This window comes from Symsagittifera roscoffensis, chromosome 8 (assembly GCF_963678635.1).
Source record: "Symsagittifera roscoffensis chromosome 8, txSymRosc1.1, whole genome shotgun sequence".
Lineage (NCBI taxonomy): Eukaryota > Metazoa > Xenacoelomorpha > Acoela > Convolutidae > Symsagittifera > Symsagittifera roscoffensis.
In genome coordinates, this window is record NC_087069.1 from 55242474 (window position 1) to 55257249 (window position 14776).

Consider the following 14776-nt stretch of genomic DNA (forward strand, 5'->3'; position numbering starts at 1 on the left):
GCCACTGTTCCAATTCCTCACAAATCTTCTCATGAAATTCTTGTCTTTAATTACTTTTTTATGTTAAAATAATTGCTTCAGCAAAATATTTTTTCTCGGTTTTCAAAAACTCCATAGAAAAACTTGTAACAATTCAGCTCTCGTTATTCTGGATATTGAGTGCAATGAAAACTTTATAGTGGTTAGGAAGTAGGAGTTTATGAGGATGAAAAACGTGTGCGCTATTCCTTCCATCTTCCCAAAAACCAAACCAACTGCTTGATAGACAGCTTGATCTCAATCTGCTTGATAGACGGAGCATCTTTTGGAAATTAATTGAAACAGAGATTGAGAAAAAAATATATTGAGCGAAAAAAAACAATAAAAATAATCAACACAAAGCCGTTAATCTTGGATGAATACGGTTGCCCAAAACATTAGAGTGTAATTTTAAGTAAGGTGAGTATGGTTGCAGATGTAGCAAATACCTATTTTTTCATGCAAAAACTTCTTGCTACAAAAAAATCAAAACCTTTGCCTATGGAACATGCACTCTGTTTTCTTTCCAATTGTAGTTTATGAAAATCTTACCTTATCTTTCCCACTCTTTAATTATTTATCCTTGTTATCTTCCTTTTTCTTTCAATATCAAGCTGTTTATCTGAAAGAAAAAGTGGAGCACTGCTTACAAACCATATTATCTTCTACAAAATTTAGCCATCAATCAGCCGCTTCAGAAGACCTCAAGTTATCTCACATTACATAAAATAATTTCGAAGTATGGTACTGTCCTTTGTAGATAAGTTTGCGAGTCAACACAAGGGAGTCTTACCTTTATTGGTTGATGTTGATATTTTTTCCTATTTTCTTTAAATGAAATTATGCCGAAAACAATTTAGTTTTCAAAAAATGTTTTTCCGTCAAAAAACTCTGGTTGACAAAGAAACAGAACCTGTAAGATACTTGCAGCACAATGAAATTTACTCAAAATCAGTGAAACCAAAACAGCTTTTGCTGAGAGAGCTATATCCCAAATGTCACAAAAATCAAATTTCTCTCAATTCTGTACAAACCATCTCTGACAACGCGTTTAGAAAACTCTAGAATCGAGAACTGAAATGATGATTTTTCTTTCCAAGAAGACTTAAAATTACAAATAACAGTTGAAGTTTTTGAAATTTTTGAAAAACTCTACAAAATCCTCCTAAATTCATTATCAACGATCTTTAAAAAGTAGAATTTTTTAAAAGAATATAAATAAATGTGCTGAGAGTAAATCATTTTTTTAAAAAATTTTTTACCTGAATTTTTTACTTGTAGGAATCTTTCATTAAAGAGCCGGTTCTTTTACACTTTACTATCGGAAAAGTTATGTTCGAAAGGAGAATGGGGAGATCAAACTTGAGAAATATTGTATCTTTTGTTTTATCAAATTGTTATTGCTGGAAAAAATGCATACATAAATGGAAGAGAAAACTGTATCAAAAGAAAAAAACTGTACAAAAATAGCTGTTATTTCGGCTGAGAATCAATTAGTGTTCATTATCTAGAGTAATAACTTGGTTGTTATTAACAGCAAATAATAGTTGAAATTGGTTGCCTGAATGCAACCCTTGATGATGTATGGTGATTTTATAGAATATAAGGTAGTCGGTGATCCAGTAACTCCTTCCTTGTTTTTTTTTCGTTTGCAAAGTAGAAAAAAGGAGAGATTATATCTACGGGGCAGTATCAAAGTTATAAGTCCTATACGGATCTAGGACTGAAAAAATTTTGAGGATCTATTCCAATAATATCAATATAAAAGTGGAAGATACTACAGATAGAGAAAAAATATTTTGTCTCAGTAAGACTTACACGAGCTGAAAGTTGCTCTATTTTCAAATAAATTTTTAATTTTATGTGAACAAGTAAAATAGCGTGAAAAAGCGTTTGGTGCTTTTGCACAATCTCTTATAAAAATTGAAGTTCGTTTCAATAAAAATTTTCAGATCACAGCTGCAACAAAATGCGGTGTATTTGTGTCAATTTAACGCTCGAGAGATTGAGAAGTTGTTATTAAACGCAAAAACCTCAAAACATTTGCAAAAGTTTTTGACACCAAAACATTTGGAAGACGCAAAAAAAATCCGAGCGTAGAAGTAGTTTAACTACGTTCGTTTTTCAAGAAAGTCAAATCTTATTAACTAAGGTCATGCAAGGCTGCTTTATGCACTAAATGTTATAGCTAAAAAAACTAAGAAAAAAGTTTTCGGAGTGGGGTTTTGAACTTGGTTAAAGAGCGTATGTTTTGTGCTCTATCAAGCTCGGCTCAATTTTGAGTTTTATAACAGAAAAGACTTGGATAGGATTCAAACCTGCGTTGCATCCGTCAGAGCGGGCCGTTTATACGATCGATGACTGTCCTTAATATATAAGACTATAGTTCAATTTGATGCAGTTACGTTCATATTCAAGTTCCTAAATCACTACCTTTCTCAATTGAAATAATGCTTAACCCCAAAGCCCAAAAGAACTTGAGCCAGTGTAACGAGGGGTCTTACTAATCGGCCCGATAAAGTCCTAACTGCTGGCGAATGACCAATTTTTCATGGTGCAACGCAGATACTCGACCTAAAGTGTAAGCCCAGGATGGCTGACGGGATCGACGTTTCACACAAGATCACCGGTTCGTAAATCACGGGTTGATTCAGCTTGGAAGTTTGATGGATGATTCAAGGTTGGTATCAAGTGTTTGTGATGAAAAGTAACAAAGTGCTTGTTTTAGAGGAAAATTTTCGGAGTTAACACGTACCAATGGGTGTTTTTGATCAGGCATTTAACGAATGCTCCACTAAACAAAAGGTGCTAGACAAAATATTGTCCGTTAACTTGCGAATTTCAAAGTTTGCTTAGAAAACACGTTTGCAACTGAGCAGTGAACTTTTCTAAAGCTCGCATTGATGCGGTGGGACAGGATGATTGTAATTCCATTGGCTTCACTAATGCACAAACATTGGCAGAGCCGGTCTTTTCCCTTTTCCTACACAGAGTAGAAGATCTTTCTCCAATCCAACAAAATTGGTACATTTGTCTAACCGCCAAACGCTTGGATCTTTCCGGCAGGACATTAAGGTTTCAATCGCCAAGACACGAGAAATGGTTTCCTTAAACGGATCAATTTTAATGTGTACGGCACAGGTAGCTATACATGTGAACAAAAAAGCCCGTTTCTTCACACTACTGCGGCGTAAAGTCCCGCCAAATGGTTCAAATTATTCTACCTCACAGTTAATGAATGGCCGATGGCAGTAACCAAGCACCAAGCCGTTTGACAGGGAGATCTAATACTATGGGATGTAACGTGCTTGCAATGCTTTTTGCAAACAAACTACACCTATCAACTGCACGCAGCGTCGCTAACAAACCCATTACCACAAACCACATATGTAATATCGATCGCAACTAATCCAAGTGTTGATGATTGTGGGCAAAATGCAGATGCCTCCGAAAAAATTTCATCAACAAATGACGAGTAATTTGGAATAAGACAAATGTTTTAACGGTTGTGCCTGATTGAGATTTTCTGAACTCAACCGGGAACGCTTTGGATTGAATCAAAACTAACAATTTTTGCTTCAATCCCGCAGAGCTTGTGCTTCGGCAAACACCTAAGCAAAAAGCAAACATCTTGCTGCAGTTTTGTATAACTACTGTACTTCTCCCAAATAAGTATGGGCTCTGCGTGCTTTGAAAGTTTACTGATATCAAGTGTTGAAATGTTTCTTAATGCCCACACGTTTCTTTGAGAGGATATTAAAAACAACATGTTGAAGTGCCTCCTCAAACTCGGTTCCCAGTACCTTTGGTTCTCCTTGACTAAAAAGAACCTTGGAGCACCAACCCCGGTGCAACTTTTCAGGCATTATCTCCACTATTCATGCGGACCATTGATCCACAGTTAGGAGTTCCTGTATTTCATACACACGTTTTGCGACAAAAAATCGGGATTTTTGCCGAAAAGCCAAAAATATGCGGAGCTCGCCGAAAATTTTCCACATCATCGCGCCACAAAAAATGCGGAGAAGGTTCATTACAAGGGGATGCGTCAAACCGAAGGAACATAGCTTCGATGCTCGCGAAACGACAAACTGATATTGCCGGAAGCGCATTAGACGTGTAACAAATTTTGCTGTAAATCAGGCTCAACGAGCAAAAGTTTGTTCAAAAACGGGCAGAATAAAGCTGCGTGTTGTGCGTTTTAGCCGGAATAACATAACCTTGGACAAATGCATGTTATAATATCTCAGCGTATTTGTTTTTCCAGCAACTATCTTTGTCAAACATTTTTGTATCGTCTTAAACTGAGTCAACGCTAGTAGTAGTTGTTGAGTAACGAACTGCTATCATTGAACCTTAACATTTCTAGACAATACCTTTCACCATCGTCTTATGCTGATGATTGCAGGATTTTCAAATGCTGATCGGATGCAGAACCAGTAGCAGCTTGCTTGTATGAACCATAACTTAAAATTCATACAGCGCTTAGTTTTTGAATAACCTACGTCTTCAGCCTTGCACTTGAAGCAAGTTGATATCAACCCGCTCAAAGAGAAAGGGAGGATAGTCTATTGGATTTTTAATTTCGGTTTTTGAATAAATATACCGAGGTGGCTCGATTGATTCTGTGGATTCTTTCTGGAGCATCAACTTATCGAGACACATGAATAATTTCATCCTTCACAGAGGCGGTTACAAAAAATTTTATTCAGTGTTAATTATATCAGCGATAGTGTGACGTCGACTAACTCAGTCGAATTGAAATCCGTTGAAATAAAATCATTTACGGTCATATTGACTTTTTTCCACACATTTGGAGGGCGAGAATTGCTTGCGAAAAATCAGGAGTGATTAAACGCTCAATCTCACAAAAGAAGACGATTATCAGCTCTCAACTCATTAGCTGAATCAATAATGACACATTTAACTCAAAAAACTGAACAAGACTCTTAAGGTTCTGCACGGATGCGGAACAAGACGTTGATTTTTCCGCGGGAAGTTATTCCTGTAAAGACTTATTTTTTTTTACTTTCGAGAAGGAAAAACAGAGGAGATTTTCTCACATTCGAGAAAGAGAAGGATTGCACCAAGCAAGAGCTCAATGTGTCAACTTTAGCACTCGGCTTTAATGATTTTTCTAGCCTTCGGATAATTATCAAAACTGTGATCCGTTGAAGACAGGAGAAACTGATTTTTTATCCGCAGAAGTCTTCGCCTTTGAGTAAGGTTGTTTTCCTTGAACACTTTGCAAACCCCATTATGAAAGTTTTTTTGCAGCGCGCTGCGGGCATGGCCGATACTCAACCTTGCTCGGCGATAGTTTGCATCTTGGCAGGTTCCTCGGTTTTTCTTTTACCAGAGAACAAATTCATGCGCTCCTGCATTTTGGCCTTTTCTTTATAGTTGAAACCAAAGGAACACAGATTGCCTTTGAACGTGTACGACGAGGACCAGGACGCCTCCATCTTTGTAGGCACACTACATCAAATTTGGTTCAGATGACGTTTACATTAAGACCGTCATCATATCACAACGATTGAATCTCACCAACAAGAAAGACTTCAAATGAGACCACCAAAAGTGATAATCCTTTTGAATTGTGCAATTTCTTTGGTTGAAAGCTGTTAAGTTTTTCGAGGTGGGCATGCATGACGGTTCCAGTATGCCCAAATTTTTGTTCACCAACGTTAACGCATCCTTGTACATTAGATTTGATTAAGCGAAATCCGCTTTTGCCTATTCATTTTCCCAGTTGCCAATGTTTTCAAGTACGTCATGCACGAAACTGACCTATCCACTCAGATCACTCCAAAAAATTGCCATCATAGTTGGAATTTTTCTTTTCGGGCAATGTATTCTTTCTGTTCGCCGCCACGACTTCGGCTAAGTCTCGAACGGATTGCGACTGCAATGGCGGGTTGACGTAAAACGGGACAGGTTGATGTACTCATGAAGCAACCGGATTCCAAAAATACTGTTGATGAACTGGCGAGCTAGGAATTTGTGACCCAGTTGCACTTGTACTTGTTCGAGAGGCGGAGTTAAATAGTTAATTGCTCCAACGCTATTGTATGGGAACATTACAAAGTTGAGAGGGGAAGCTGTTTTTGCCGCTTCAGACACTTGTGATGTTTCATTCAAACTTAACCGGTTACAAACTGCAGGTTGGGGTTGCAGTTGAAGGAAACCACGACGCGAGGTTCGCGTTAAAGAACTGACTGGAGTATGTGGTATGACCTCGAGGTAAAGCTGTCAAAACAACTGTAGTAGGAGAACAAAGTCTTAAGTACGACGGTGACGCAACGTTTTCAAAATCAAAAACCCTGCAGAATCAGTGTTGTCTTACCGATTTGCAACTGGAAACCCCGGCGTTGCGTTGATTTATGCTCGACAAAATTGCCAATATTCTGCTGAATATCGGGGCAGCAATCTGCGTAAGGGATGTATGAATAAGGGTAGGGACTAGCAAGGTATAGATGCTAGCTTTCGGAATTACCTCATTGTGTCGTTTTGTAACCAAGTCATGCCACTGTTCCAATTCCTCACAAATCCCATCATGAAATTTTTATCTTAAAAAACTTTTATATGTTAAAATAATTTCTTCAGCGAAAGATATATTTTTTCAGTTATCAAAAACTCCAGAGAAAAACTTGTAACAATTCAGCTTTCGTTATTCTAGATATTGAGTGCAATGAAAACTTTATAGTGGTTAGGAAGTAGGAACTTATGAGGATGAAAAACTTGTGCACGATTCCTTCCATCTTCCCAAAAATCCAACCAATTGCTTGATAGACAGCTTGATCTCAATCTGTCTGATAGACGGAGCATCTTTTGGAAATTGATTGAAACAGCGATTGAGAAAAAAATATATTGAGCAAAAAAAAACTATAAAAATAATCACGACAAAGCCAATAATCTTGGATGAATACGGTTGCCCAGAACATTAGAGTTTAATTTTAAGTACTGTTTATCTGAAAGAAAAAGTGGAGCACTGCTTACAAACCAAATTATCTTCTACAAAGTTAAGCCATCAATCAGCCGCTTCGGAAGACCTCAAGTTGTCTCACATTAAATAAAATAATGCACGAAACTGACCTATCCACTCACGTCACTCCAAAAGATTGCAATCATAGTTGGAGTTTTTCTATTTGCGCAATGGATTCTTTCTGTTTGACGCCACGACTTCGGCTAAGTCTCGAACGGATTGCGACTGCAATGGCGGGTTGACGTAAAACGGGACAGGTTGAAGTACTCATGAAGCGACCGGATTCCAAAAATACTGTTGATGAATTGACGAGCTAGTAATTTGCGACCCAGTTGCAGGGGTACTTGTTCAAGAGTCGGAGTAAAATAGTTAATTGCTCCAACGCTATTGTACGGGAACATTACAAAGTTGGGAGGGGAAGCTGTTTTTGCCGCTTCAGACACGTGCGATGTTTCATTCAATTTTAACCGGTTACAAGCTGCAGGTTGATGTTGCAGTTGAAGGAAACCCCGGCACGAGGTTCGCATTAAGGAACTGACTGGAGTATGTGGGATGACCTCGAGGTAAAGCTGTCAAAACAATTGCAGTAGGAGGACAAAATCTTAAGTACGACGGTGACTAAACGTTTTCAAAATCAAAAACCCTGCAGAATCAGCCTGGTTTTACCGATTTGCAACTGGAAACCCCGGCATTGCATTGATTTATATTCGACCAAATTGCCAATATTCTGCTGAATATCGGGGCAGCAATCTGCGTAAGGGATGTATGAATAAGGGTAGGGACTAGCAAGGTATAGATTCTAGCTTTCGGTATTACCTCATCGTGTCGTTTTGTAACCAAGTCAAGCCACTGTTCCAATTCCTCACAAATCTTCTCATGAAATTCTTGTCTTTAATTACTTTTTTATGTTAAAATAATTGCTTCAGCAAAATATTTTTTCTCGGTTTTCAAAAACTCCATAGAAAAACTTGTAACAATTCAGCTCTCGTTATTCTGGATATTGAGTGCAATGAAAACTTTATAGTGGTTAGGAAGTAGGAGTTTATGAGGATGAAAAACGTGTGCGCTATTCCTTCCATCTTCCCAAAAACCAAACCAACTGCTTGATAGACAGCTTGATCTCAATCTGCTTGATAGACGGAGCATCTTTTGGAAATTAATTGAAACAGAGATTGAGAAAAAAATATATTGAGCGAAAAAAAACAATAAAAATAATCAACACAAAGCCGTTAATCTTGGATGAATACGGTTGCCCAAAACATTAGAGTGTAATTTTAAGTAAGGTGAGTATGGTTGCAGATGTAGCAAATACCTATTTTTTCATGCAAAAACTTCTTGCTACAAAAAAATCAAAACCTTTGCCTATGGAACATGCACTCTGTTTTCTTTCCAATTGTAGTTTATGAAAATCTTACCTTATCTTTCCCACTCTTTAATTATTTATCCTTGTTATCTTCCTTTTTCTTTCAATATCAAGCTGTTTATCTGAAAGAAAAAGTGGAGCACTGCTTACAAACCATATTATCTTCTACAAAATTTAGCCATCAATCAGCCGCTTCAGAAGACCTCAAGTTATCTCACATTACATAAAATAATTTCGAAGTATGGTACTGTCCTTTGTAGATAAGTTTGCGAGTCAACACAAGGGAGTCTTACCTTTATTGGTTGATGTTGATATTTTTTCCTATTTTCTTTAAATGAAATTATGCCGAAAACAATTTAGTTTTCAAAAAATGTTTTTCCGTCAAAAAACTCTGGTTGACAAAGAAACAGAACCTGTAAGATACTTGCAGCACAATGAAATTTACTCAAAATCAGTGAAACCAAAACAGCTTTTGCTGAGAGAGCTATATCCCAAATGTCACAAAAATCAAATTTCTCTCAATTCTGTACAAACCATCTCTGACAACGCGTTTAGAAAACTCTAGAATCGAGAACTGAAATGATGATTTTTCTTTCCAAGAAGACTTAAAATTACAAATAACAGTTGAAGTTTTTGAAATTTTTGAAAAACTCTACAAAATCCTCCTAAATTCATTATCAACGATCTTTAAAAAGTAGAATTTTTTAAAAGAATATAAATAAATGTGCTGAGAGTAAATCATTTTTTAAAAAATTTTTTACCTGAATTTTTTACTTGTAGGAATCTTTCCATTAAAGAGCCGGTTCTTTTACACTTTACTATCGGAAAAGTTATGTTCGAAAGGAGAATGGGGAGATCAAACTTGAGAAATATTGTATCTTTTGTTTTATCAAATTGTTATTGCTGGAAAAAATGCATACATAAATGGAAGAGAAAACTGTATCAAAAGAAAAAAACTGTACAAAAATAGCTGTTATTTCGGCTGAGAATCAATTAGTGTTCATTATCTAGAGTAATAACTTGGTTGTTATTAACAGCAAATAATAGTTGAAATTGGTTGCCTGAATGCAACCCTTGATGATGTATGGTGATTTTATAGAATATAAGGTAGTCGGTGATCCAGTAACTCCTTCCTTGTTTTTTTTTCGTTTGCAAAGTAGAAAAAAGGAGAGATTATATCTACGGGGCAGTATCAAAGTTATAAGTCCTATACGGATCTAGGACTGAAAAAATTTTGAGGATCTATTCCAATAATATCAATATAAAAGTGGAAGATACTACAGATAGAGAAAAAATATTTTGTCTCAGTAAGACTTACACGAGCTGAAAGTTGCTCTATTTTCAAATAAATTTTTAATTTTATGTGAACAAGTAAAATAGCGTGAAAAAGCGTTTGGTGCTTTTGCACAATCTCTTATAAAAATTGAAGTTCGTTTCAATAAAAATTTTCAGATCACAGCTGCAACAAAATGCGGTGTATTTGTGTCAATTTAACGCTCGAGAGATTGAGAAGTTGTTATTAAACGCAAAAACCTCAAAACATTTGCAAAAGTTTTTGACACCAAAACATTTGGAAGACGCAAAAAAAATCCGAGCGTAGAAGTAGTTTAACTACGTTCGTTTTTCAAGAAAGTCAAATCTTATTAACTAAGGTCATGCAAGGCTGCTTTATGCACTAAATGTTATAGCTAAAAAAACTAAGAAAAAAGTTTTCGGAGTGGGGTTTTGAACTTGGTTAAAGAGCGTATGTTTTGTGCTCTATCAAGCTCGGCTCAATTTTGAGTTTTATAACAGAAAAGACTTGGATAGGATTCAAACCTGCGTTGCATCCGTCAGAGCGGGCCGTTTATACGATCGATGACTGTCCTTAATATATAAGACTATAGTTCAATTTGATGCAGTTACGTTCATATTCAAGTTCCTAAATCACTACCTTTCTCAATTGAAATAATGCTTAACCCCAAAGCCCAAAAGAACTTGAGCCAGTGTAACGAGGGGTCTTACTAATCGGCCCGATAAAGTCCTAACTGCTGGCGAATGACCAATTTTTCATGGTGCAACGCAGATACTCGACCTAAAGTGTAAGCCCAGGATGGCTGACGGGATCGACGTTTCACACAAGATCACCGGTTCGTAAATCACGGGTTGATTCAGCTTGGAAGTTTGATGGATGATTCAAGGTTGGTATCAAGTGTTTGTGATGAAAAGTAACAAAGTGCTTGTTTTAGAGGAAAATTTTCGGAGTGAACACGTACCAATGGGTGTTTTTGATCAGGCATTTAACGAATGCTCCACTAAACAAAAGGTGCTAGACAAAATATTGTCCGTTAACTTGCGAATTTCAAAGTTTGCTTAGAAAACACGTTTGCAACTGAGCAGTGAACTTTTCTAAAGCTCGCATTGATGCGGTGGGACAGGATGATTGTAATTCCATTGGCTTCACTAATGCACAAACATTGGCAGAGCCGGTCTTTTCCCTTTTCCTACACAGAGTAGAAGATCTTTCTCCAATCCAACAAAATTGGTACATTTGTCTAACCGCCAAACGCTTGGATCTTTCCGGCAGGACATTAAGGTTTCAATCGCCAAGACACGAGAAATGGTTTCCTTAAACGGATCAATTTTAATGTGTACGGCACAGGTAGCTATACATGTGAACAAAAAAGCCCGTTTCTTCACACTACTGCGGCGTAAAGTCCCGCCAAATGGTTCAAATTATTCTACCTCACAGTTAATGAATGGCCGATGGCAGTAACCAAGCACCAAGCCGTTTGACAGGGAGATCTAATACTATGGGATGTAACGTGCTTGCAATGCTTTTTGCAAACAAACTACACCTATCAACTGCACGCAGCGTCGCTAACAAACCCATTACCACAAACCACATATGTAATATCGATCGCAACTAATCCAAGTGTTGATGATTGTGGGCAAAATGCAGATGCCTCCGAAAACATTTCATCAACAAATGACGAGTAATTTGGAATAAGACAAATGTTTTAACGGTTGTGCCTGATTGAGATTTTCCGAACTCAACCGGGAACGCTTTGGATTGAATCAAAACTAACAATTTTTGCTTCAATCCCGCAGAGCTTGTGCTTCGGCAAACACCTAAGCAAAAAGCAAACATCTTGCTGCAGTTTTGTATAACTACTGTACTTCTCCCAAATAAGTATGGGCTCTGCGTGCTTTGAAAGTTTACTGATATCAAGTGTTGAAATGTTTCTTAATGCCCACACGTTTCTTTGAGAGGATATTAAAAACAACATGTTGAAGTGCCTCCTCAAACTCGGTTCCCAGTACCTTTGGTTCTCCTTGACTAAAAAGAACCTTGGAGCACCAACCCCGGTGCAACTTTTCAGGCATTATCTCCACTATTCATGCGGACCATTGATCCACAGTTAGGAGTTCCTGTATTTCATACACACGTTTTGCGACAAAAAATCGGGATTTTTGCCGAAAAGCCAAAAATATGCGGAGCTCGCCGAAAATTTTCCACATCATCGCGCCACAAAAAATGCGGAGAAGGTTCATTACAAGGGGATGCGTCAAACCGAAGGAACATAGCTTCGATGCTCGCGAAACGACAAACTGATATTGCCGGAAGCGCATTAGACGTGTAACAAATTTTGCTGTAAATCAGGCTCAACGAGCAAAAGTTTGTTCAAAAACGGGCAGAATAAAGCTGCGTGTTGTGCGTTTTAGCCGGAATAACATAACCTTGGACAAATGCATGTTATAATATCTCAGCGTATTTGTTTTTCCAGCAACTATCTTTGTCAAACATTTTTGTATCGTCTTAAACTGAGCCAACGCTAGTAGTAGTTGTTGAGTAACGAACTGCTATCATTGAACCTTAACATTTCTAGACAATACCTTTCACCATCGTCTTATGCTGATGATTGCAGGATTTTCAAATGCTGATCGGATGCAGAACCAGTAGCAGCTTGCTTGTATGAACCATAACTTAAAATTCATACAGCGCTTAGTTTTTGAATAACCTACGTCTTCAGCCTTGCACTTGAAGCAAGTTGATATCAACCCGCTCAAAGAGAAAGGGAGGATAGTCTATTGGATTTTTAATTTCGGTTTTTGAATAAATATACCGAGGTGGCTCGATTGATTCTGTGGATTCTTTCTGGAGCATCAACTTATCGAGACACATGAATAATTTCATCCTTCACAGAGGCGGTTACAAAAAATTTTATTCAGTGTTAATTATATCAGCGGTAGTGTGACGTCGACTAACTCAGTCGAATTGAAATCCGTTGAAATAAAATCATTTACGGTCATATTGACTTTTTTCCACACATTTGGAGGGCGAGAATTGCTTGCGAAAAATCAGGAGTGATTAAACGCTCAATCTCACAAAAGAAGACGATTATCAGCTCTCAACTCATTAGCTGAATCAATAATGACACATTTAACTCAAAAAACTGAACAAGACTCTTAAGGTTCTGCACGGATGCGGAACAAGACGTTGATTTTTCCGCGGGAAGTTATTCCTGTAAAGACTTATTTTTTTTTACTTTCGAGAAGGAAAAACAGAGGAGATTTTCTCACATTCGAGAAAGAGAAGGATTGCACCAAGCAAGAGCTCAATGTGTCAACTTTAGCACTCGGCTTTAATGATTTTTCTAGCCTTCGGATAATTATCAAAACTGTGATCCGTTGAAGACAGGAGAAACTGATTTTTTATCCGCAGAAGTCTTCGCCTTTGAGTAAGGTTGTTTTCCTTGAACACTTTGCAAACCCCATTATGAAAGTTTTTTTGCAGCGCGCTGCGGGCATGGCCGATACTCAACCTTGCTCGGCGATAGTTTGCATCTTGGCAGGTTCCTCGGTTTTTCTTTTACCAGAGAACAAATTCATGCGCTCCTGCATTTTGGCCTTTTCTTTATAGTTGAAACCAAAGGAACACAGATTGCCTTTGAACGTGTACGACGAGGACCAGGACGCCTCCATCTTTGTAGGCACACTACATCAAATTTGGTTCAGATGACGTTTACATTAAGACCGTCATCATATCACAACGATTGAATCTCACCAACAAGAAAGACTTCAAATGAGACCACCAAAAGTGATAATCCTTTTGAATTGTGCAATTTCTTTGGTTGAAAGCTGTTAAGTTTTTCGAGGTGGGCATGCATGACGGTTCCAGTATGCCCAAATTTTTGTTCACCAACGTTAACGCATCCTTGTACATTAGATTTGATTAAGCGAAATCCGCTTTTGCCTATTCATTTTCCCAGTTGCCAATGTTTTCAAGTACGTCATACACGAAACTGACCTATCCACTCAGATCACTCCAAAAAATTGCCATCATAGTTGGAATTTTTCTTTTCGGGCAATGTATTCTTTCTGTTCGCCGCCACGACTTCGGCTAAGTCTCGAACGGATTGCGACTGCAATGGCGGGTTGACGTAAAACGGGACAGGTTGATGTACTCATGAAGCAACCGGATTCCAAAAATACTGTTGATGAACTGGCGAGCTAGGAATTTGTGACCCAGTTGCACTTGTACTTGTTCGAGAGGCGGAGTTAAATAGTTAATTGCTCCAACGCTATTGTACGGGAACATTACAAAGTTGAGAGGGGAAGCTGTTTTTGCCGCTTCAGACACTTGTGATGTTTCATTCAAACTTAACCGGTTACAAACTGCAGGTTGGGGTTGCAGTTGAAGGAAACCACGACGCGAGGTTCGCGTTAAAGAACTGACTGGAGTATGTGGTATGACCTCGAGGTAAAGCTGTCAAAACAACTGTAGTAGGAGAACAAAGTCTTAAGTACGACGGTGACGCAACGTTTTCAAAATCAAAAACCCTGCAGAATCAGTGTTGTCTTACCGATTTGCAACTGGAAACCCCGGCGTTGCGTTGATTTATGCTCGACAAAATTGCCAATATTCTGCTGAATATCGGGGCAGCAATCTGCGTAAGGGATGTATGAATAAGGGTAGGGACTAGCAAGGTATAGATGCTAGCTTTCGGAATTACCTCATTGTGTCGTTTTGTAACCAAGTCATGCCACTGTTCCAATTCCTCACAAATCCCATCATGAAATTTTTATCTTAAAAAACTTTTATATGTTAAAATAATTTCTTCAGCGAAAGATATATTTTTTCAGTTATCAAAAACTCCAGAGAAAAACTTGTAACAATTCAGCTTTCGTTATTCTAGATATTGAGTGCAATGAAAACTTTATAGTGGTTAGGAAGTAGGAACTTATGAGGATGAAAAACTTGTGCACGATTCCTTCCATCTTCCCAAAAATCCAACCAATTGCTTGATAGACAGCTTGATCTCAATCTGTCTGATAGACGGAGCATCTTTTGGAAATTGATTGAAACAGCGATTGAGAAAAAAATATATTGAGCAAAAAAAAACTATAAAAATAATCACGACAAAGCC

General features: G+C 37.8%; 3 protein-coding genes across 3 annotated transcripts in view; 2 read left to right on the top strand and 1 right to left on the bottom strand.

The window, feature by feature from the left end:
- LOC134853395 (uncharacterized) overlaps nucleotides 1-14776 on the top strand; it is a 551043-nt gene that overhangs the window by 459261 nt on the left and 77006 nt on the right. The window lies entirely within an intron of this gene.
- Nucleotides 1-14776, top strand: part of LOC134853394 (uncharacterized) — a 410233-nt gene that overhangs the window by 269402 nt on the left and 126055 nt on the right. The window lies entirely within an intron of this gene.
- Nucleotides 1-14776, bottom strand: part of LOC134853709 (uncharacterized) — a 66769-nt gene that overhangs the window by 45091 nt on the left and 6902 nt on the right. The gene's annotated exons all lie outside the window — the stretch shown is intronic.